Here is a 23515-nt window from a genome sequence, read left to right on the forward strand (position 1 = left end):
TCCTGTTCCTGTGCTATATTGTTTTTTGTTCTATATAAGCTCGCTGGGAAACAAGGCGATACGATTACAGAATAAGGTTCATGTATCTAAGCTAGCTTTGGAACATGGAGACTCAGTTACCGAATGATGTTCAGGTATTTACGTTATATGGGCATATGGAGATACCATTACTGAATGAAGAGCCATGTCCAGAGGCTGGCTAGGGAAATGGGAGACACAGTTACATCGTGTGGGCAATGTCAATACACAAGATTTTTAACTTGGAGACACACGTGCAGCACGGGTCATTAAGTGAAGCTTGTTGGGAAATAGTAGAAACTGTTACAGACTGTGGCTATATTTCCAAGTCAGGGTGGTGAGTGACTTGGAGGGGAAATCACCAGGTAGTGGGTTTCCTCGATATCTGAATTTTGTCCAGTCCCTGCTCCGGATTCAATTATTTGTCTCCTTGTATCGCTGGCATTTTGAACTCTTCCTCTCTTGTAAATACTGAAACCAAGTCATTAAAGGCATGTTTGTCATGTCCTTATTTTAATTGGCAAATACACCATCAACAGTTAAAAAAGGACAACATTACATGTGACGGCTCTCCTTTTCATAATTAATTTCAAACGCTCCCTGTGATGATTCCTTGCGATTTTAGTTCCCTGCTCTATTTATTTGTACTTTACTCTTGCTTGTTCACTGTTTACAACTGTGACAATCCTGCATCCACGATTCTATCATGGCTGCCATGTTGTCACACGGAAGTTCAATTTGTGGCTGGCGTCATTTAATCTATTCTTCAAACGTTTTGTGTGTGTCTGTACGAACAAAATTAATAATATCGTAAGCTAGACACAGTCATTCTGCTCTAATTTTGTTTTACCCAAACGCGGTAACTGTTGCTATTTCAGCGACTTATCCACGTTTCTGTACAGACACTAACCCGGGAGACGGATACTGCAAGATACAAACTCGGAACAAGGGGCAGCCACTGAAGTCTGTAAAAAGGGGCATATTATTTCATTCAGAGGTTTTGGGATGTTCTGAATTCTCTACCCCTGAACGCTGCGAATTCTCATCTGCAGAGGATATTATCTCTAAAAGGCTGTCTCTGTAACTAAGGCTGCTGTGTCAACTTGCAAATATACCTTCTAGATTTGAATTATTTGCAAGAGTTGCTGGTGATCTTCTGAGTGTATTTCCCTATTGGACATCGATGTCAGGGTGAGGGAAGCTCAGACTAAGTTTAAATAACGTTAAGAAATATAATCTTTTGGACCTAATTTTGGATGACAACTTAGAGGAAACAGCAAAGCTATGAAATAATTGAAAATACATACAATACTTCCATTAAAATACATAGCCATAGAACTTGGAGACACTGCAATCGAAAACATGACATTAATAAGAGCTAGCTGCGGAAATGGGGCACATAGTTCCAGAATAAAGTTCATGTATATAAGCTCGCAGGTGAACTGGGAGACACAGTTAGAGAATAAGGGCCATTATATCAGCTCGCTGGGTAAGTGGCGAGACAACTTAAAGAATAACGCTGATGTATGTCAGCATACAAACTGGCACTTCGTGCTACAGTTGTTTCGAAGCTATGTTAGGCCGCACTTGGAATATTGAGCACGATTGTAGTCCCCAGAACATAGAACATAGAACATAGAAAAATACAGCACAGAACAGGCCCTTCGGCCCACGATGTTGTGCCGAACCTTTGTCCTAGATTAATCATAGATTATCATTGAATTTACAGTGCAGAAGGAGGCCACTCGGCCCCTTGAGTCTGCACCGGCTCTTGGAAAGAGCACCCTACCCAAACTCAACACTTCCACCCAACACCAAGGGCAATTTGGACATTAAGGGCAATTTATCATTGGCCAATTCACCTAACCCGCACATCTTTGGACTGTGGGAGGAAACCGGAGCACCCGGAGGATGGAGAGGCTTTGGGAGAGGGTTCAGAGTCGGGTTACCAGGATGTTGCCTGGTCTGCAGGGTGCTAGCTATGCAAAGAGTCTCAATAGACCCGGACTGTTTTTATCAGAACCCCGGAGGATGATGACTAAGTCCGATGAATATCAGTACAAAAAGTCATCCTTCATGTGTTTGGAACCGCTGTAAGGCCGAAAGGATTATGAGGAGCATGCATAGAGTGGGTGAGCAGGCACTTTACTCTTGAGTGGATGTCAGCCACCAGGGGGCATAGGTTGAAGGTCAGTGAGGCAAAGTTGAGAGATGTGCGAGGCAGGTTTTATTGCACAGGGTGGTGAGTGCTGGAACGCATTATCAGATGAGGTTGTGGAATCAGATATATTAACGGCGTTCAAAATAGTCAACAACAAATACATGGATCAGATGGATATAGGGGGATGCGGCACGAGGAAGTGCTAAGTGTGGTATCATGACCGTGAAAGCATTGGAGGACCGAAGGTCATCTTCGTGTTCATTGTTCTACAGGAGGTCGCTTCGAGGAAACGATGTAAACAAAGGTTCGAAATCATTGAAATTAAATATAATACTCTTTGAAAAGTACATAACCAGAGAACTTGGAGACACTGCAATAGAAGACATATCATTAATATGAGCTAGCTGCGGAAATTGGACACACAGAATACGGGTCATGTATGTAACCTCGCAGGGCACCGAGGAGTGACGGTTATTGAATAAGGTCATGAATATCAGCTAGCTGGTGAACTAGGAGGCATTGTAACAGAAAAAGGGTCATGTATACCAGCTCTCTGACGAAGTGACGGACCAACGTTATGAATAAGGCTGATGAATATCAGTATAAAAATTGGCAAGTCATCCTTCATTTATATGGAACAGTTGTAATGCCGCACTTGGATTATTGCGCTCAATTCTGGCCGACCACTGCCAGAATGATGTTGCGTGTGAAGAGGACGGTTATCAGGATGTTGCCTGGTCAGGAGGATGTTAGTTCTGTGGAGAGGATGAATAGACAAGGACTGTTTTCATTAGAACCCCGGAGGTTGAGGGGCGAACTGATAGAGGTCTACAAGATTATGAGGGGCATAGATAGAGTGGATGGACAGGAACTCTATTCCAAGTTGGTGTCTGTCACCAGGGGTCATGTATTTAAGGTCAGTGGGGAAAAGTGTAGAGGAGATCTGCGAGGCTGGTTTATTACACACAGCATGGTGAGGTCGTAGAAGCAGGTACTTTCATGGCGTTCAAAAGGCATGTCGACAAAACATGGCTAGATTGGGTATAGAACGATTCAGCACTAGGGAGTGCTATGGATTTTGGCCAAGAATGGTATCATCACCGGTACAAGCTTGCAGGGCCAAATGTCCTGTTCCTGTGCTATATTGTTTTTTGTTCTATATAAGCTCTTTGGGAAACAAGGAGGTACGGATACAGAATAATGTTCATGTATCTCAGCTAGCTTGGGAACTGGGAGACTCAGTTATCGAATGATGTTCAGGTACTTAAGTTATATGGGGACATGGAGATACCATTACTGTATGAAGAGGCTGGCTATGAAAATAGGAGACACAGTTACATTGTGTGGGCAATGTAAACACACAAGATTTTTAAATTGGAGACACAGCCACAGCACAGGTTATTAAGTGAAGCTTGTTGGGAAATAGTAGAAAAAGTTACAGACTGTGGCTATATTTCCAAGTCAGGGTGGTGAGTGACTTGGAGGGAAATCACCCGGTAGTGGGGTTCCTAGATATCTGAATTTTGCCCAGACCCTGCTCCTGTTTCAATAATATGTCTCCTCGTATCGCTGGCATTTTGAACTCTCATTTTCATAATTAATTGCAAAAGCTCCCTGTGATGATTTTAGTATTGCGAGTATATTTTCATGCTCCATTTATTTGTATTTTACTCTTGCTTTGTCACCATTTACAACTGTGACAATCTTGCATTCATGATTCTGTCATGGCTGCCATCTTGTAACCCGCAAGCCAGATTTTGTGGCTAGAGTCATTTAATCTATTATTTATACTCAGGATATGTACAAACAAGATTAATAATGCCGGAAGCTAGACACAGTCTTTCTGCTCTAATTTTGTTTGTTAACTATTGCTATTTCAGTCACTTATCCACGTTTTTGTACAGACACTAACCCGGGTACTGGAAGATACAGTCTCGAAATAATTGGCAGCAACTGACGCCTGTAAAAAGGGGCATATTATTTATTTCAGAGGTTTTGGGATGTTCTGAATTCTCTACCCCAGAACGCTGTGAATTTTCAGCTGCAGAGGATATTATCTTTAAAAGGCTGTCTCTGTGAATGAGGCTGCTGTGTCAACTTGCAAATATACCTTCTAGATTTGAATTATTTGCAAGAGTTGCTGGTGATCTTCTGAGTGTATTTCCCTTTTGGACATCGGGGTCAGGGTGAGGGAAGCTCAGACTAAGTTTAAATAACATTAAGAAATATAATTTTTGTACCTAATTTTGGATGACAACTTAGAGGAAACGATATAACCAAAGTTATGAAATAATTGAAAATAAATATAATACTTCCATAAAAATACAAAGCCATAGAACTTGGAGACACTGCAATAGAACACATGTTCTATTCAATAGACATTAATCAGAGCTAGCTGCGGAAATGGGGCACACAGTTACAGAATTATAGCTCAGGTATATAAGCTCGCTGGTGAACTGGGAGACACAGTTACAGAAAAGGGCCATGAATTTAAGCTCTCTGGGTAAGTGGCGAGCCAACTTAAAGAATAACGCTGTTGTATGTCAGCATAGGAACTGCCAATTCATGCTGCAGTTGTTTCCAACCTATGTGTGGCCGCACTTGAATCATTGAGCACGATTTTTGTCCACAGAAGGATGGGGAGGCTTTGAGAGAGGGTGCAGAGGAGGTTTACCAGCATGTTGTCTGGTCTGCAGGGTGTTAGCTATGGGAAAAGGCTGAAAACACCCGGACTGTTTTTATCAGAACGCCGGAGTTTGATGAATAAGGCTGGAGAATATCAGTATAAAAAGTCATCTTTCATTTTTTTGGAACCGATGTAAGGCATAAAATATTTTGAGGTGCGTGCAGAGAGTAGATGAGCAGGCACTCTACTGTTGGGTGGAGGAGTCAGGCACCAGGAGGATTTATGGTCAGCGGGGAAATGTTTAGAGGAGATGTGCGAGACAGGTTTTATTAGATTGGGTGGTGATTGCCAGGAACGCATTATCAGAATAGTTTGTCGAAGCAGATATATTAACGGCGTTCAAAGGGGTTAACGACAAATACATGGATAAGATGGATATAGAGGGATACGGCGCCAGGAAGTACTAAGTGTGGTATTGTAGCCATCTGGGATGGCCACTTCCCGATTACAAAATGGACACTTTGTAAGGATTGCAGGGAAAATGGACAATACTGAGAAAACAAGCAGGTTCAGGGTTTGTCTGTTGATTTGAGCCGCAGCTCCCAGACAAGACCAAAAACTGTAGGTCCATTAGCATACTAATAGCCCATCTCCGGGATCAAAAGAGTAACATTTGATTAACCGATACTAAGGCAGACACCCCGGCGCCAGAGGAGACCAGAACAAAGCAGGCCAACGGCCACCTAGGACACGCCCAGCGATCAGGGCACCCACCCCTTTATTGGATGAAATCAATAGGAACCATCAAGAAACGGCCCAATTGATTGGGGCCAAGTTCAAGGCTCGCCCAAAAAAGGGTGCAGCCCCTTCACAGAGAGCGAGGGAGGCACAGAGAGCGAGGGACACACAGAGCAAGGGGCACACAGAGAGCGAGGGACGCACAGAGAGTGAGGGACGCACAGAGAGCGAGGGAAACACAGAAAGCGAGGGACACACAGAGAGCGAGGGACACACAGAGCGAGGGGCACACAGAGAGCGAGGGACGCACAGAGCGAGGGACACACACACAGAGCGAGGGACACACAGAGAGCGAGGGACACACACCGAGAGCGAGGGACACACAGAGAGAGCGAGGGACACACAGAGATCGAAGGAGGCACAGAGAGCGAGGGACACACAGAGCGAGGGGCACACAGAGAGCGAGGGACGCACAGAGCGAGGGACACACACACAGAGCGAGGGACACACAGAGAGCGAGGGACACACACCGAGAGCGAGGGACACACAGAGAGAGCGAGGGACACACAGAGAGCGAGGAAGGCACAGAGAGCGAGGGACACACAGAGAGCGAGGGACGCACAGAGCGAGGGACACACACACAGAGCGAGGGACACACAGAGAGCGAGGGACACACACTGAGAGCGAGGGACACACAGAGAGAGCGAGGGACACACAGAGAGCGAGGAAGGCACAGAGAGCGAGGGACACACAGAGCGAGGGGCACACAGAGAGCGAGGGAACACAGAGAGTGAGGGACGCACAGAGAGCGAGGGAAACAAAGAGAGCGAGGGACACACAGAGCGAGGGGCACACAGAGAGCGAGGGACACACAGAGAGCGAGGGACATACACCGAGAGCGAGGGACACACATAGAGAGCGAGGGACACACAGAGAGCGAGGGAGGCACAGAGAGCGAGGGACACACAGAGCGAGGGGCACACAGAGAGCGAGGGACGCACAGAGCGAGGGAGACACACACAGAGCGAGGGACACACAGAGAGCGAGGGACACACACCGAGAGCGAGGGACACACAGAGAGAGCGAGGGACACATAGAGAGCGAGGGAGGCACAGAGAGCGAGGGACACAAAGAGCGAGGGGCACACAGAGAGCGAGGGACGCACAGAGCGAGGGACACACAGAGAGCGAGGGACACACATAGAGCGAGGGACACACAGAGAGCGAGGGACACACAGAGAGCGAGGGACACACACAGAGCGAGGGACACACAGAGCGAGGGGCACACAGAGAGTGAGGTACGCACAGAGCGAGGGACACACACACAGAGCGTGGGACGCACAGAGAGCGAGGGACGCACAGAGTGAGGGACACACACAGAGAGCGAGGGCACACAAAGAGCGAGGGACACACAGAGAGCGAGGGACACACAGAGCGAGGGGCACACACACAGAGCGAGGGCCAGACAGGGACCGAGGGACACACAGGGAGCGAGGGACACACAGAGCGAGGGACACACACAGAGAGCGAGGGACACACAAAGAGCGAGGGACACACAGAGAGCGAGGGACACACAGAGCGAGGGGCACACACACAGAGCGAGGGACAGACAGGGACCGAGGGACACACACAGAGCGAGGGACACACAGAGCGAGGGACACACACAGAGAGCGAGGGACACACAGAGAGCGAGGGGCACACAGAGAGCGAGGGATGCACAGAGAGCGAGGGACGCACAGAGCGAGGGGCACACACAGAGAGCGAGGGACACACAAAGAGCGAGGGACACACAGAGAGCGAGGGACACACAGAGCGAGGGGCACACGCACAGAGCTAGGGACAGACAGAGAGCGAGGGACATACAGAGAGCGAGGGACACACAGAAAGCGAGGGACACACAGAGAGCGAGGGACACACAGAGGGAGGGACACACACAGAAAGCGAGGGACACATAGAGAGCGAGGGACACACAAAGCGAGGGACACACACAGAGAGCGAGGGACACACAGAGAGCGAGGGACACACAGAGGGAGGGACACACACAGAGAGCGAGGGACAAACACAGAGAGCGAGGGATACACACAGAGAACGAGGGACACACAGAGAGCGATGGACACACAGAGAGCGAGGGACACACAGAGAGCGAGGGTCACACTGAGAGCGAGGGACACACAGAGAGTGAGGGACACACACAGAGCGAGGGACGCACAGAGCTTATACACATGACCCTTATTCTATAGCTGGCTCCTTGTCATTCTGTAACTTTGTCTCCTAGTTCCCCAGCTAACTTACGTACATGACCCTTACTCTGTACCTGTATCGCCTAGTTCCCCAGCTAACTTACATAGGTAAGGTTTACTCTGTAACTGTGTCTGCTAGTTCCCATCTACCTTTTATACAAGACCCTTATTCTGTGCCTGTCGTGCCTCGTTTCCCAGCTAGTTTATATACAGGAACCTCATTTTGTACTCGTGTCTCCCATTCCCCAGCTAGCATGTTTAACTAACCCTTATTATGTACCCGTGACTCCCAATTTCCCCATTTGCGTATATACATGACCCTTAGTGTGTACCTATGTCCCCTAGTGCCTCTATGTTCTCCAGCGACCATGAATACGTGGCACTTATTCTGAAACTGTCACCCAGTTCCCCAGCGAACTTACATACATACTCTTATTCTGCAACTGTGTCTCACAGTCCCGCAGCTAGCTTATAGAGATGAAACACGCGATGTTAACTGTGCCTCCAAGTTCATAGAATTCACAGTGCAGAGGGAGACCATTTGGCCCATCGAGCCTGCACAGGCCGTTAGAAAAACCACCCTACTTTAAGTACACCTTCTCCCCGCAACCCAGTAACCCCACCCAAACCTTTTTGGACATAATGGGCAATTTAGCATGGCCACTCCACCTAACCTGCACATCCCCGGACCGTGGGAGAAAGCCGAAGCTCCCGGAGGAAACCCACGCAGACGTTGGGAGAACATGCAGACTCCGCACAGACAGTGACCGAAGCCAGGAATCGACCCTGTGACCCTGGCGTGTGAAGAAACAGTGCTAACCAATGTGTTCCTGTGCCACCCACTGACAGTGCGACCAAGTGACACTTACTCTCAGTAATAACCTGCTCGCTGACCCCCAGTTCGGTTCTACAGCAAGTGAATATGCATAACTCTTATTGTGTAACGGTGTCTCCCAATTCACCATTGTGCTTATACGCCTTACACATGTTCTATAACTGCGACCCTGAGTTCTCCGGCTAGCTTATATATATGACGCTGATTTTGTAACTGTGTCTCCCGCTGCCCAGATAGCTCATATACATGACCCTTATTCTGTAACTATATATCCTGGTTCCCCAGCTAGTGATATCCATGGTCCTTATTTTGTAACTGTCCAGACAGTTGCTGAGGGAGATTTTATACGACCCTCATTGTGTATCTGTGTCTCCTAGTTCCCCAGATAGCTAGGTACACATGACCCTTATTCTCTAACTGTCTCTTCCAGTTCATCAGCGAGCTAATATACATGTCCCATTTCCGTAACTGTGTCTCCTAGTTTCACAGCTAGTTACCATACATAACTCTAATTCTGTAACTTTGTCTCCTCGTTCTGCAGGTAGCTTCTCTACATGGCCAGTGTTCTGTTACTGTGTCTCCGCCTTCTCCAGCGCGAATGTATACATGACTCTCACTGCAACTGTCACCCTGTTCCCCAGCCAACGTACATGCATACTCTTATTCTGTAATAGTGTCTCACAGTTCCCCAGGTAACAAACATGTATAAAACTCATTCTGGAACTGTGCCTCCGAGTTCTCCAGCGAGCTGATGTACATGACCATTACTCTGTAACGGTGTCTCTTAGTTCAACATCTAACCTACATGCATGATCACGATTCTGTAACTGTGTCTCCCATTTCCCAGCTGGCTTGTATACCTAACAGTTATTCTCCACCTGCCACTTCCAATTTCCCCGCTTGTGATACACATGACCCTTATTATGTAATTGTATCTCCCAGTTCACCAGCTAGATTTTGTGCATTTCTCTTATTCTGCAACTTTATCCCAGTTCACTGAGAGCTTTATATTGTGACCCTCATTATCTAACGGTGTCTCAGAGTTCTCCAGCGACATTAAATTAATAAATATGATTCTGTTATTGACTCCCAGATACTCCGCGACATTATATACATGACCGTTATTCTTCAACCGTGTCTCGCACTTGCACAGCTCGCTAACATACATGAGCCTCATTGTGTAATTTTGTCTCCTAGTTCTAAATAAATGACCCTTATTCTGCAACTGTCTGTCTTGGTTCCCCAAAAGCTTATACACATGATCTATATTCTGTAACTGCGACTCGTAGTTCTTCAACTAACTTATATACATGAGGTCTATTGTGTAACTGTATCTCCTGCTTCCCAAGGTAACTTATATACATGAACCATTTTCAGTAATGTGTCAGCCAGTTCCTGAGCAAGTTTATATACATTACCCTCTGTATGTACCTATGTCTCCCAGTTCCCCAACTAGCTCGGTATATTATTCCCTAGTTGTAGGGTGCACAGAGAGCGAGACACACACACAGAGCGAGGGACACACAGAGAGCGAGGAACACACAGAGAGCGAGGGTCACACAGAGAGCGAGGGACACACACAGAGAGCGAGGGACACACAGAGAGCGAGGGACACACAGAGAGCGAGGGACACACACAGAGAGCGAGGGACACAGAGAGAGAGAGGGACGCACAGAGAGCGAGACACACACACAGAGCGAGGGACACACAGAGAGCGATGGACACACAGAGAGCGAGGGTCACACAGAGAGCGAGGGACACACACAGAGAGCGAGGGACACACAGAGAGCGAGGGACATACAGAGAGCGAGGGACACAGAGAGCGAGGGGTGCACAGAGAGCGAAGGACACACACAGAGAGCGAGGGGCGCACAGAGAGCGAGGGACGCACAGAGAGCGAGGGACGCACAGAGAGCGAGGGACACACAGGGAGCAAGGGACACACACAGAGAGCGAGGGACACACACAGAGAGCAAGGAACACACAGAGAGCGAGGGACTCACAGAGAGCGACGGACACACAGAGAGCGAGGTACGCACAGAGAGCGAGGGACGCACAGAGAGTGAGGGGTACACAGAGAGTGAGGGGCACACAGAGAGTGTGGGATACACAGAGAGCGAGGGACTCAATGAGAGCGAGGGACACAGCGAGAGCGAGGGACACAGCGAGAGCGACGACACAGCAAGAGCGAGGGACACAGCGAGAGAAGGAGAGTGAGCGATAGAGTGATAGAAAGAGAGATGTACACAGTGAGAGATAGTGGGACAAAGAGAAAGAGGGATAGAGATAGAGGGAGAGGGAGAGAGGGAGACAGAGAGAGGGGGATACAGAAAGGGAGAGGGCGACAGGGAGAGTGACACAGAGAGAAAGAGGTAGACAGTGAAAGAGAGGGATAGAGTGAGAGGACACTTTGAGAGCAACAGGGACACAGAGGGAGAGAGGGACAGAGAGAGGTGGGCACACGGAGAGAGTGAGGGACACACACAGAGAAAGAGGTACACAGCGGGTCAGGATCTGAGGTTTCGGGGACGGGAGTGGGTCAGGATGTGAGGGTTAGGGGACATGAGGGTGTGATGGTGTGAGGGTGCCAGGACGTGAGGCAGTCAGGACATTAGGGTTATCAAACTGACCGTTTTCATTCAATCCAAATTGTTTCTTTATAAATTCTAATCTCAGGAATTGACATCAGAAGATTTCAGTGAAAAATCTGTCTGTGAACAACAAGTAAAATATGAAGTGAAACTTTGCAATGAGCTTTGTTTGTCTGGCCAGGAATCTTCTCTCTAAATGGAAGCAGGAATGAAGTTGTGTTTAACTCACATTCTGTGATTTCTTGCTGGTTTTTACTCATTCTATGGAAAGCCTTCCTAAGGCGACAGACGAATGGTTATTCCAAACAGGTCAGAAATTCAGAGGGAACAAATGTTAAACAAAGACAGAAATAAGGACAGGACATTGTGAATCTGTGGCTGTCTGCTGAATTAACATAACCATAGACAGGACAAGTGTTACCTTTGCAGACACAGGAAACACACCGAGGGGGACATTCCTGACAGAAAGTCGGGGGTGTGGACTGCACACAGGTCAACTGAGGAGATCTCAGTCCAAACTGTTTCTAATCATTTCCCAAATGTTTCACAACATTTGTGGCTCTTCCAAAATTTAAGATACTTTGCTGTCGGTATTCTGTGAATCCAGCTGTGAAATATCTTCACTTCAATGTCTTTTCCCCAACACTATCCCCATGTCCCTTTATGTCATTGGGATTTAGAAAGCTGTCAATTTCTGCTTTAAACTTGGTCAATATCTTTCCATCTTTGAGAGTGGAGACATCACCAGGAATGTGGGATTAGATCTCCAGGGTTAGGTTGGAGAAACAGGGCTCGTTCGGGTCCTATTGAACCAATCTCTCCTCCTGGGACAGTCCGGCAATCTCCCTATCAGCCGATTGTCCCTCCGCTGCACTCCCTCTCTGGCAACTATATCCCTTCTATGTTAGGGAGACCGAAACTGTACACAGTACTCCAGGTGTGGTCTCACCAAGGCCTTGTGCAACTGCAGTAAGACATCTCCACTTCTGAATTCAAATCCCTCTTTCAATGAAGGCCAACATATCATTGGTCTTCTTAACTGCTTGCTGCAACCCCCTCTCCACTTTCAGTGACTGGTGTACAAGCTCCATTTGTACATCCACATTGCCCAACATATCACCATTTAAATTTGACTCTTTCCTTCAGTTTTTGTTTGACACTAACTTGGACAACTGTCCGAATTGTCTCAGTGTTGTGCTCACATAAAATGGCCACCGTTCAGTAACTTAAAATGGCTGACTGCTGATCGTGGATTTGTTTAGACAGATTCCCAGAGAGAGAGAGAGAGAGATGCAGAGACAGAGAAGATGGGGAAAATAACAGAATACATTAATTCAATGTTCAGAATCTCCATCTCTGTGTATACTCTGCACAGCGCTGTTGGAATGTAATACATTTCAATCAGAGCTCACAGAATCATAGAATATACATTGCAGGAGTAGCCCATTTGGCCCATCGAGTCTGCACTGGCCCTCGGAGAGAGCACCCTACCCAAGCCCACGCCTCCCCCCTATCCAAATAACCCCAGTAACACCACCTAACCTTTGGGCCACAAAGGGGCACTTTAGCACGGCCAACATCTCCTCACATCCTTCTAGGCCCTAGTGAATACAGGCACAATGATAGAATCCCTACAATGCAGAAGGAGGCCATTCTGCCCATCGAATCGACACCAACCCTCTGACACAGCATTCTATGTAAGCTCAGTCACCCGCCCTATCCCAATAACTCCTTAACCTAATCTAAACAATCTTTCTTGGGCACTAAGGGGTAATTTAGCAGGACCATTCCACCTAGCCTGCACGTCTTTGGACTGTGGAAGGAAACCGGAGCACCCGGAGGAAACCCACGCACACACGGGGAGAAACGGCCAACTCCACGTATTCAGTCACACACGGCCAGAATTTATCCTGGGTCACTGGCACGGTGAGGCAACAGTGCTAACCACTGTGCCACAGTCAAACCAATCTCTCCTTGTAGGACAGTCCGGCAACCTCCCTATCAGCCGATTGATCCTCCGCTGCACTCCCTCTCTGGCAACTCTATCCTTTCTTAGTCAGAGAGACCGAAACTGTACGCAATACTCCAGGTGTGGTCTCACCAAGGGCTTGTGTAACTGCAGTAAGACATCTCCACTTCTGAACTCAAATCCCTCTTTCAATGAAGGCCAACATATCATTGGCCTTCTTAACTGCTTGCTGCTCCCCCTCTCCACTTTCAGTGACTGGTGTACAAGGACAGCCAGCTCCCTTTCTACATCCACATTCCCCAACAAATCACTGTTTAAATCAGACACTTTCCATCAGGATTTTGTTGTACCAACGTGTACAAATGTCAGAAATGACTGTGCTGTGCTCACCTAAAATGGCCACCATTAAGTAACTTAAAATGGCTGACTGCTGATCGTGGATTTTGTTCTGACAATATTCCCAGACAGACAGAGAGAGAAGCAGAAACAGAGGGATGGAGAAACTAATAGAAGACATTTATTTGAGATATTAAAACTCCGTCGAACACGACCAGCAAAGGTACATCATGGGGCGAGACACAGATTCCTCTGCACTGTCCCTGGCAAACACTCCCAGGACAGGTACAACACGGTATTAGATATCGAGCAAGGCTCTCTCTACACTGTCCCCGGCAAACACTCCCAGGACAGGTACAACATGGTATTAGATATCGAGCAAGGCTCTCTCTACACTGTGCCCATCAAACACTCCCAGGACAGGTACAACACGGTATTAGATATCGAGCAAGGCTCTCTCTACACTGTGCCCATCAAACACTCCCAGCACAGGCACAGCACGGGGTTAGATATAGAGTAAAGCTCCCTCTACACTGTCAACATCAAACACACCCAGGACAGGTACAGCACGGGGTTAGATACAGAGTAAAGTTCCCTCTACACTGTCCCCATCAAACACTCCCAGGACAGGTACAGCACGGGGTTAGATACAGAGTAATGCTCCCTTTACACTGTACCCATCAAACACTCCTAGGACAGGTACAGCACGGGGTTAGATGCAGTGTAAAGCTCGCTCTACACGGTCCCCATCAAACACTCCCAGGACAGGTACAGCACGGGGTTAGATACAGAGTAAAGCTCGCTCTACACTGTCCCCATCAAACACTCCCAGGACTGGTGCAGCACCGGGTTAGATACAGAGTAAAGCTCCCTCTACACTGTCCCCATCAAACACTCCCAGGACAGGTACAGCACGGGGTTAGATACAGAGTAAAGCTCCCTCTACACTGTCCCCATCAAACACTCCCAGGACAGATACAGCACGGGGTTAGATACAGAGTAAAGCTCCCTCTACACTGTCCCCATCAAACACTCCCAGGACAGGTACAGCCCGGTATTAGACATCGAGCAAGGCTCTCTCTACTCTGTGCCCATCAAACACTCCCAGCACAGGCACAGCACGGGGTTAGATACAGAGTAAAGCTCCCTCTACACTGTCCCCATCAAACACTCCCAGGACAGGTACAGCACGGGGTTAGATACAGAGTAAAGCTCCCTCTACACTGTCCCCATCAAACACTCCCAGGACAGGTACAGCCCGGTATTAGACATCGAGCAAGGCTCTCTCTACTCTGTGCCCATCAAACACTCCCAGGACAGGTACAGCACGGGGTTAGATACAGAGCAAGGCTCTCTCTACACTGTGCCCATCAAACACTCCCAGGACAGGTACAGCCCGGTATTAGACATCGAGCAAGGCTCTCTCTACTCTGTGCCCATCAAACACTCCCAGGACAGGTACAGCACGGGGTTAGATACAGAGCAAGGCTCTCTCTACACTGTGCCCATCAAACACTCCCAGGACAGGTACAGCCCGGTATTAGACATCGAGCAAGGCTCTCTCTACTCTGTGCCCATCAAACACTCCCAGGACAGGTACAGCACGGGGTTAGATACAGAGTAAAGCTCTCTCTACACTGACCCATCAAACACTCCCAGGACAGGTACAGCACGGGGTTAGATACAGAGTAAAGCTCCCTCTGCATTTTTCCTCTCAAACACTCCCAGGACAGGTACAGCACGGGGTGTGATACCGAGCAGGGCTCTCTCTACACTATACTGTTTCCATTTTCTCACAAATATTTGCTTCTTTTCCAATTCACTTTAATCCTGTGCCATCTCGTTCTTGATCTTCTCAATATTGGGAACAGTTTCTCCCTGTCTACTCTGTCCGGCACCCCCAAGAATTTGATCACCTCTATCTAATCTCCTCTTGGCCATTTCTCTCCGTGGAGAACAGACCCAACCTCTCCAATCTATCCTCATCACTGAAGTTTCTCATCCCTGAACCATTCTTGTGAACCTCCTCTGCACTCGCTCCAGTGTGTTCACATCCTTCCTATAGTGTGGCGCCCAGAACTGTCCACAATATTCCAGCTGAGGTCTAACTAGTGTCTTGTATAAGTTCAGCCTTACCTCCTCGCTCTTGTACCAATGCGGGAAAATACTGAGCAGGTCAGGCAGCATCTGTGGAGAGAGAAACAGAATCTTGGACCAGGGCGACTGGCAGATAGACAGATAGAGAAAAGTCCACACACACAGTAACACACTTACCCTCACACAGACACCCTGCTCTAAACAGATAGAAAATGCGGCAGATCACTTCTCCATCAGTAAATGGAAGGAGATTTTGGATTTGTCTTCAAAAGGACCAGCACACATTTAAAAAGAATGGGTGGGTGGGAGGGTTGGTGCTTCCCAATCTTTTGTATTATTATTGGGCGGTGAATTTGGAGAATATTCGACAATGGTGGGGAGAGGAAGAAGCGGAATGGGTACAGGTGGAGTAAGCATCGTGTAAGGGGGCTAGTTTGCAGACTTTCGCTGCGGCCCCACTCCCATTTCCCCCGGGGAGGTTTACACAAAGCCCGGTGCTGGCATCTTCCTTCAACATCTGGAGCAAGTGGAGACGCCATTTTGCTTTGGTTAACTTGACGGTGCGAGCCCCTATTTATGGAAACCCCCGATTCACCCCGGCGGCAAGACTGGATACAATATTTAAACAGTGGCATAAAGCTGGGCTGAGACAGGTTACAGACTTGTTGTTGGAAAGTAGATTTGAAGAATTGAGGGAGAAACATAAAATGCCGAGGGAGGTGAAGTTTAATTATCTTCAAAGATGAAACTTGGTGAAAAAGGAGTTGTCCTCTTTCGTTGCCTACCAGAGAACAAGCTGCTGGATAAATTGCTCCTCCCAGCTGAGTTGGTGATGGGAGAATTACTAACATTTACAGCTGGCTGATGGACAGAAAGAAAGCAGCAATTGAGGAAATAAAACAAAAGTGGAAGGAAGAGTTGGGTGTGGCGTTGGAATGGGGACTATGGAGTGAGGTTATACACAGGGTCAATGCGACATCTTCACGTGCTCGAATGGGCTTGATACAATTCAAGGATGTACACAGGGGCTATATGACACAGGAACGAACGAGCAGATTCTTCACAGAGGAAGAAGATAAATGTGAGAGTGTAAAGGAGGACCGGTGAACCTCGTCCACATCTTCTGGTCACGTCCACGATTATTGGGCTTCTGGCTCTCGCTATTTAAAACAGGAACTAAAGTTGTGGAGGTGGAAATATTACTGGGACCACATGAGGCAATTTCTGGGGTGTCGGAAGTACCGGGACCAATAGATGGGGACGGGGCCGATGTGGTGGCCTTTGCCACATTGATCGCCCGGAGGCTATTTTTATTGGAAGGGAAGTCAGAAGATCCGCCAAAAATATCGAGATGGTTGAGGGATATTGCGGAATTCCTTAAAGTTGAGAAACTAAAGTTAGCCCTTTGTGGCTCAGGTGGGGGTTCTGGACGAGATGGAAGCTGTTCTTGTCTCTATTTACAGATCTGTTTGTTGCCAGTGGGTAAGGGGAGGGAAGAGGGGAAAGTTTAATGGAAATAAAGGAATAAATCTCAAATGAGGAGAATAGTATTTTGTTTGTGTTGTGACTGATTGTTTGTATTTTGTTATGTCCGTCCTCATCGGAATGAAAATATTTTCAAAAAACACAGCAATAATGACCACATTTTTAAAAAATTAGCTCACGGACTGCAAAATGGGTTTGAAGGTCTTGAGTTAAAAGTCTTAAACTTAAAGGTGGGAATGAGGGAGTTAATTCATCCTTTCCACAGGGGACGTGGGGGAATTTTCCACCAGGATCACATTTCTGATTGTGGAATCTTGCTGTGCAATCAATATGCCTGCTGTCAGTTTGTACAGGTTCAAGTAGAAAGAGAGAAAGAAATCCATCTTCAGAGACTCTGAACTTAATTTTGAAAGTGCCACCACTTTTGGGGCTCTTCCTGTGCACAAGCTGCCTGCAGAATTCCCCAAATTAAAAACAAGGTGAGAGAGGAGAGTGAGGGGCGAGGTAACAGAAAGCAGTTGGGGTTATCAAACTGACCGTTTTCATTGAATATAAATTGTTTCATTATAAATTTGAATCTCAGGAATTGACATCAGAGGATTTCAGTGAAAGATCCCATTGAACCTCCTTGTCTAATAAAATGATGTTGTTGCCGATGACCCTGTATTTATTCAGGAATAAACTTTACATCTCACAGAGTGAAAAAATGAAATTGAATCCAAATTTCTCAAGCAGCTCATTAAAGAAATCTGTCCGTGAACAACAAGTAAAATATGAAGTGAAACTTTGCAATGAGCTTTGTTTGTCCGGCCAGGAATCTTCTCTCAAAATGGAGGCAGAAATGAAGTTGTGTTTAACTCACATTCTGTGATTTCTGGCTGGTTTTTACTCATTCTATGGAAAGCCTTCCTAAGGCGACAGACAAATGGTCATTCCCAACATGTCAGAAATTCAGAGGGAACAAATGTCAAACAAAGACAGAAATAAGGACAGGACATTGCTGAATCTGTTGTTATCTGCTGAATTAACATAACCATAGACAGGAGAAGTGTTACCTTTGCAGACACAGGAAACACACCGAGGGCGACATTCCTGACAGAAAGTCGGGGGTGGGGACAGCACACAGGTCACTGAGGAGATCTCAGTCCAAACTTTTTCCAATCATTTCCCAAATGTTTCACAACATTTGTGGCTCTTCCAAAATTTAAGATACTTTGCTGTCTGTATTCTGTGAATCCAGCTGTGAAATATCTTCACTTCAATGTCTTTTCCCCAACACTATCCCCATGTCCCTTTATGTCATTGGGATTTAGAAATCAGTCAATCTCTGCTTTAAACTTGGTCAATATCTTTCCATCTTTGTGAGTGGAGAAATCACCAGGAATGTGGGATTAGATCTCCAGGGTTAGGTTGGAGAAACAGGGCTCGTTCGGGTCCTATTGAACCAATCTCTCCTCCTAGGACAGTCCGGCAATCTCACCTTCAGCCGATTGACCCTCCGCTGCACTCCCTCTCTGGCAACTATATCCTTTCTATGTTAGGGAGACCGAAACTGTACACAGTACTCCAGGTGTGGTCTCACCAAGGGCTTGTGTAACTGCAGTAAGACATCTCTACTTCTGAATTCAAATTGCTCTTGCAATGAAGGCCAACATATCATTGGTCTTCTTAACTGTTTGCTGCAACCCCCTCTCCACTTTCAGTGACTGGTGTACAAGCTCCCTTTGTACATCCACATTGCCCAACATATCACCATTTAAATTTGACTCTTTCCTTAAGTTTTTGTTTGACACTAACTTGAACAACTGTCCGAATTGTCTCAGTGTTGTGCTCACATAAAATGGCCACCGTTCAGTAACTTAAAATGGCTGACTGCTGATGGTGGATTTGGTTAGACAGATTCCCAGAGAGAGAGATAGAGAGATACAGAGACAGAAAAGATGGGGAGAATAACAGAATACATTAATTCAAGATTCAGAATCGCCAATAAACACTGTTAGCAAAAGTACATCATGGGGTTAGATACAGCTATCACATCCCTCTACACTGTCCCCATTAAACACTCCGAGGACAGGTACAGTACGGGGTTAGATCGAGAGTAAAGCTCCCTCTACACTTTCCCTAGGGACACACAGAGAGCGAGGGACACACAGGGAGCGAGGGACACACAAAGAGCGAGGAACAAACAGAGAGATTGGGACGCACAGCGAGCGAGGGACACACAAAGAGCGAGGGACACACAAAGAGCGAGGGACACACAGAGAGCGAGGGACACACAGAGAGCGATGGACACGCAGAGAGCGAGGGACACACACAGAGCGAGGGACACACACAGAGAGCGAGGGACACACAGTGAGCGAGGGACACACAGAGAGCGAGGGACACACACAGAGCGAGGGACACACACAGAGAGCGAGGGACACACAGTGAGCGAGGGACACACAGAGAGCGAGGAACACACAGAGAGCGAGGAACACACAGAGAGCGAGGGACACACACAGAGCGAGGGACACACAGAGAGCGAGAGACACACAGAGAGAGCGATGGACACACACAGAGCGAGGGACACACACAGAGAGCGAGGGACACACAGAGAGCGAGGAACACACACAGAGAGCGAGGGACACACACAGAGAGCGAGGTACACACAGAGTGGGAGGGACACACAGAGAGCAAGTGACACACAGAGAGCGACGGACACGCAGAGAGCGAGGGACACACACAGAGCGAGGAACACACACAGAGAGCGAGGGACACACACAGAGAGCGAGGTACACACAGAGTGGGAGGGACACACAGAGAGCAAGTGACACACAGAGAGCGACGGACACGCAGAGAGCGAGGGACACACACAGAGCGAGGAACACACACAGAGAGCGAGGGACACACACAGAGAGCGAGGGACACACACAGTGCAAGGGACACACACACAGAGCGAGGGACACACAGAGAGCGAGAGACACACAGAGAGTGAGGTACACAGAGAGCGAGGGACACAAAGAGAGCGAGGAACACACACAGAGAGCCAGGGACACACACAGAGAGCAAGGGACACACAGAGAGCGAGGGACACACAGAGAGCGAGGAACACACACAGAGAGCGAGGGTCACACAGAGAGCGAGCGACACACAGAGAGCGAGGGACACACAGAGAGCGAGGGACACACAGAGAGCAAGGGACACACAGAGAGCAAAGGACACGCACAGAGCGTGGAACACACAGTGATCGAGGGACGCACAGAGAGAGTGACGCACAGAGCGAGGAACGCAGAGCGAGGGACACATAGAGCGAGGCACACAGAGAGCGAGGGACACACAGAGAGCGAGGGACACACACAGAGCGAGGGACACACACACAGAGCGAGGGACACACAGTGAGCGAGGGACACACAGAGATTGAGGAACACACAGAGAGCGAGGAACACACAGAGAGCGAGGAACACACACAGAGCGAGGGACACACAGATAGCGAGGGACACACATAGAGAGCGAGGGACACACACAGAGCGAGGGACACACACAGAGCGAGGGACACACACAGAGAGCGAGGGACACACAGAGAGCGAGGGACACACACAGAGAGCGAGGGACACACACAGAGCGATTGACACATAGAGAACGAGGGACACACAGAGAGCTAGGGACACACAGAGAGCGAGGGACACACAGAGAGCGAGGGACACACAGAGAGTTGGGACACACACAGAGCGAGGGACACACAGAGAGCGAGGGACACACAGAGAGCGAGGGGCACACAGAGAGCGAGGGACACACAGAGAGCGAGGGACACACAGAGAGCTGGGACACAAAGAGATCGAGGGACACACAGAGAGTGAGGGACACACAGAGAGCGAGGTACACACAGAGAGCGAGGGACACACAGAGAGCGAGGGACACACAGAGAGCGAGGGACACAAAGAGAGCGAGGAACACACAGAGAGCGAGGGACACACAGAGAGCGAGGGACATGCACAGAGAGCGAGGGACACACAGAGAGCGAGGGCACAGAAAACGAGGGGTGCACAGAGAGTGAGGGACACACAGAGAGCGAGGGACACACAGAGGGCGAGGGACACACAGAGAGCGAGGGACACAGAGAGCGAGGGAGGCACAGAGAGCGAGGGACACACAGAGAGCGAGGCACATAGTGAGCAAGGGACACACACAGAGCGAGGGACACACAGAAAGCGAGGGATACCGAGAGCGAGGGGTGCACAGAGAGCGAGGGACACACAGAGAACGAGGAAAACACAGAGAACGAGGGACACACAGAGAGCGAGGGACACACAGAGAGCGAGGGACACACATAGAGCGAGGGACACACAGAGAGATTGGGACGCACAGAGAGCGAGGGACACACAAAGAGCGAGGGACACAGAGAGCGAGGGGTGCACAGAGAGCGAGGGACACACACAGAGAGCGAGGGACACACAGAGAGCAAGGAACACACACAGAGAGCGAGGGACACACACAGAGAGCGAGGTACACACAGAGTGCGAGGGACACACACAGAGAGCGAGGTACACACAGAGTGCGAGGGACACACAGAGAGCAAGGGACACACAGAGAGCGACGGACACGCAGAGAGCGAGGGACACACACAGAGCGAGGAACACACACAGAGAGCGAGGGACACACACAGAGAGCGAGGGACACACACAGAGAGCGAGGGACACACAGAGAGCGAGGGACACACAGAGAGCGAGGAACACTCACAGAGAGCGAGGGTCACACAGAGAGCGAGCGACACACAGAGAGCGAGGGACACACAGAGTGCGAGGGACACACAGAGCGAGGGACACACAGAGAGCGAGGGACACACAGAGAGCGAGGGACACACAGAGAGCGAGGGACACACAGAGAGCGAGGGACACACAGAGAGCGAGGGACACACACAGAGCGAGGGACACACACAGAGAGCGAGGGACACACACAGAGAGCGAGGGACACACAGAGAGTGAGGGACACACAGAGAGTTGGGACACACAGAGAGCGAGAGACACACAGAGAGTGAGGGACACACAGAGAGAGCGAGGGACACACACAGAGAGCGAGGGACACACAGAGAGCGAGGGACACACAGAGAGCGAGGGACACACAGAGAGCGACGGACACACACAGAGCGTGGGACACACAGAGAGCGAGGGACACACACAGAGAGCGAGGGACACACACAGAGAGCGAGGGACACACACAGTGCAAGGGACACACACACAGAGCGTGGGACACACAGAGAGCGAGAGACACACAGAGAGTGAGGGACACACAGAGAGCGAGGGACACACAGAGAGCGAGGGTCACACAGAGAGCGAGGGACACACAGAGAGCGAGGGACACACACAGAGAGCAAGGGACACACAGAGAGCGAGGGACACACAGAGAGCGAGGGATACACAGAGAACGAGGAACACACACAGAGAGCGAGGGTCACACAGAGAGCGAGCGACACACAGAGAGCGAGGGACACACAGAGTGCGAGGGACACACAGAGCGAGCGACACACAGAGAGCGAGGGACACACAGAGAGCGAGGGACACACAGAGAGCGAGGGACACACAGAGAGCGAGGGACACACACAGAGCGAGGGACACACACAGAGAGCGAGGGACACACAGAGAGTGAGGGACACACAGAGAGTTGGGACACACACAGAGCGAGGGACACACAGAGAGCGAGGGACACACACAGAGAGCGAGAGACACACACAGAGAGCGAGAGACACACACCGAGAGCGAGGCGCACACAGAGAGCGAGGGACACACAGAGAGCTGGGATACACAGAGAGCGATGGACACACAGAGCACGAGGGACACACAGAGAGCGAGGGACACACAGAGAGCGAGGGACGCACAGAGCGAGGGGAACCCAGAGAGCGAGGGACACAGAGAGCGAGGGACACACAGAGAGCGAGGAACACACACAGAGAACGAGGGACACACAGAGAGCGAGGGACACACAGAGAGCTGGGACACACAGAGAGCGAGGGACACACAGAGAGCGAGGGACACACACAGAAAGCGAGGGACACACACAGAGAGCGAGGAACACACAGAGAGCGAGGGACACACACAGAGAGCGAGGGACACACACAGAGAGCGAGGAACACACACAGAGAGCGAGGGACTCACACAGAGAGCGAGGGACACACACAGAGAGCGAGAGACACACACAGCGAGCGAGGGACACACAGAGAGCGAGGGACACACAGAGAGCGAGGGACACACAGAGAGCGAGGGACACACAGAGAGCGAGGGACACACATAGAGAGCGAGGGACACACACAGAGCGAGGGACACACACAGAGCGAGGGACACACACAGAGAGCGAGGGCACACAGAGAGCAAGGAACACACACAGAGAGCGAGGGACGCACAGAGAACGAGGGACACTCAGAGAGCGAGGGACACACAGAGAGCGAGG

At 49.3% G+C, this 23515-nt stretch overlaps 1 long non-coding RNA gene across 1 annotated transcript in view; it reads right to left on the minus strand.

Moving 5' to 3' along the window:
• Nucleotides 1-512: 512 nt before the first annotated feature.
• LOC140399766 (uncharacterized) overlaps nt 513-23515 on the minus strand; it is a 93637-nt gene continuing 70634 nt past the window's right edge. The window contains exons 3-4 of the long non-coding RNA XR_011937860.1: nt 15650-15700; nt 513-803 (exon numbers count right to left, since the gene is read on the minus strand). This is a non-coding gene — a long non-coding RNA (uncharacterized lncRNA). The remainder of the gene's footprint in view (nt 804-15649; nt 15701-23515) is intronic.

Source organism: Scyliorhinus torazame, chromosome 23 (genome assembly GCF_047496885.1).
Source record: "Scyliorhinus torazame isolate Kashiwa2021f chromosome 23, sScyTor2.1, whole genome shotgun sequence".
Classification (NCBI taxonomy): Eukaryota; Metazoa; Chordata; class Chondrichthyes; order Carcharhiniformes; family Scyliorhinidae; genus Scyliorhinus; species Scyliorhinus torazame.